Source organism: Musa acuminata, unplaced genomic scaffold (genome assembly GCF_036884655.1).
Source record: "Musa acuminata AAA Group cultivar baxijiao unplaced genomic scaffold, Cavendish_Baxijiao_AAA HiC_scaffold_1136, whole genome shotgun sequence".
Lineage (NCBI taxonomy): Eukaryota > Viridiplantae > Streptophyta > Magnoliopsida > Zingiberales > Musaceae > Musa > Musa acuminata.
Window position 1 is genome coordinate 2,662,501 of NW_027021348.1, and position 2,500 is coordinate 2,665,000.

Genomic DNA, 2,500 nt, shown 5'->3' on the forward strand with positions numbered 1-2,500 from the left:
CCAGTTTTTGGCCTGTTTTTGCGTTGCGCGGTGACCGTCTTGAGCGGAGCAAAATGTCAGCCATCTCAGCACCCTGGAACCCCCCGGGTGGCACAGGGCTGGATGGGGCTTTCGTATAGCAGGGACGGTGCTGCCTCTCGCTTCGCTCGCTGTCCGCCGCTCGCCGCTCGCTCGCGCAGCCAAAAATGGCCAGTTTTGTCCCGTTTTTGGGCCGTTTTGGCCAGTTTTTGGCCTGTTCTTGCGTCGCGCGGTGACCGTCGTGAGCGGAGCAAAATGTCAGCCATCTCAGCACCCTGGAACCCCCCGGGTGGCACAGGGCTGGATGGGGCTTTCGTATAGCAGGGACGGTGCTGCCTCTCGCTTCGCTCGCTGTCCGCCGCTCGCCGCTCGCTCGCGCAGCCAAAAATGGCCAGTTTTGGCCCGTTTTTGGGCCGTTTTGGCCAGTTTTTGGCCTGTTCTTGCGTCGCGCGGTGACTGTCGTGAGCGGAGCAAAATGTCAGCCATCTCAGCACCCTGGAACCCCCCGGGTGGCACAGGGCTGGATGGGGCTTTCGTATAGCAGGGACGGTGCTGCCTCTCGCTTCGCTCGCTGTTCGCCGCTCGCCGCTCGCTCGCGCAGCCAAAAATGGCCAGTTTTGGCCCGTTTTGGCCAGTTTTTGGCCTGTTTTTGCGTTGCGCGGTGACCATCTTGAGCGGAGCAAAATGTCAGCCATCTCAGCACCCTGGAACCCCCCGGGTGGCACAGGGCTGGATGGGGCTTTCGTATAGCAGGGACGGTGATGCCTCTCGCTTCGCTCGCTGTCCGCCGCTCGCTGCTCGCTCGCGCAGCCAAAAATGGCCAGTTTTGGCCCGTTTTTGGGCCGTTTTGGCCTGTTTTTGGGCTGTTCTTGCGTCGCGCGGTGACCGTCGTGAGCGGAGCAAAATGTCAGCCATCTCAGCACCCTGGAACCCCCCGGGTGGCACAGGGCTGGATGGGGCTTTCGTATAGCAGGGACGGTGCTGCCTCTCGCTTCGCTCGCTGTCCGCCGCTCGCCGCTCGCTCGCGCAGCCAAAAATGGCCAGTTTTGGCCCGTTTTTGGGCCGTTTTGGCCAGTTTTTGGCCTGTTCTTGCGTCGCGCGGTGACCGTCGTGAGCGGAGCAAAATGTCAGCCATCTCAGCACCCTGGAACCCCCCGGGTGGCACAGGGCTGGATGGGGCTTTCGTATAGCAGGGACGGTGCTGCCTCTCGCTTCGCTCGCTGTTCGCCGCTCGCCGCTCGCTCGCGCAGCCAAAAATGGCCAGTTTTGGCCCGTTTTGGCCAGTTTTTGGCCTGTTTTTGCGTTGCGCGGTGACCATCTTGAGCGGAGCAAAATGTCAGCCATCTCAGCACCCTGGAACCCCCCGGGTGGCACAGGGCTGGATGGGGCTTTCGTATAGCAGGGACGGTGATGCCTCTCGCTTCGCTCGCTGTCCGCCGCTCGCTGCTCGCTCGCGCAGCCAAAAATGGCCAGTTTTGGCCCGTTTTTGGGCCGTTTTGGCCTGTTTTTGGGCTGTTCTTGCGTCGCGCGGTGACCGTCGTGAGCGGAGCAAAATGTCAGCCATCTCAGCACCCTGGAACCCCCCGGGTGGCACAGGGCTGGATGGGGCTTTCGTATAGCAGGGACGGTGCTGCCTCTCGCTTAGCTCGCTGTCCGCCGCTCGCCGCTCGCTCGCGCAGCCAAAAATGGCCAGTTTTGTCCCGTTTTTGGGCCGTTTTGGCCTGTTTTTGGGCTGTTCTTGCGTCGCGCGGTGACCGTCGTGAGCGGAGCAAAATGTCAGCCATCTCAGCACCCTGGAACCCCCCGGGTGGCACAGGGCTGGATGGGGCTTTCGTATAGCAGGGATGGTGCTGCCTCTCGCTTCGCTCGTTGTCCGCCGCTCGCCGCTCGCTCGCGCAGCCAAAAATGGCCAGTTTTGGCCCGTTTTTGGGCCGTTTTGGCCAGTTTTTGGCCTGTTCTTGCGTCGCGCGGTGACCGTCGTGAGCGGAGCAAAATGTCAGCCATCTCAGCACCCTGGAACCCCCTGGGTGGCACAGGGCTGGATGGGGCTTTCGTATAGCAGGGACGGTGCTGCCTCTCGCTTCGCTCGCTGTCCGCCGCTCGCCGCTCGCTCGCGCAGCCAAAAATGGCCAGTTTTGGCCCGTTTTGGCCAGTTTTTGGCCTGTTTTTGCGTTGCGCGGTGACCATCTTGAGCGGAGCAAAATGTCAGCCATCTCAGCACCCTGGAACCCCCCGGGTGGCACAGGGCTGGATGGGGCTTTCGTATAGCAGGGACGGTGATGCCTCTCGCTTCGCTCGCTGTCCGCCGCTCGCTGCTCGCTCGCGCAGCCAAAAATGGCCAGTTTTGGCCCGTTTTTGGGCAGTTTTGGCCAGTTTTTGGCCTGTTCTTGCGTTGCACGGTGACCGTCGTGAGCGGAGCAAAATGACAGCCATCTCAGCACCCTGGAACCCCCCGGGTGGCACAGGGCTGGATGGGGCTTTC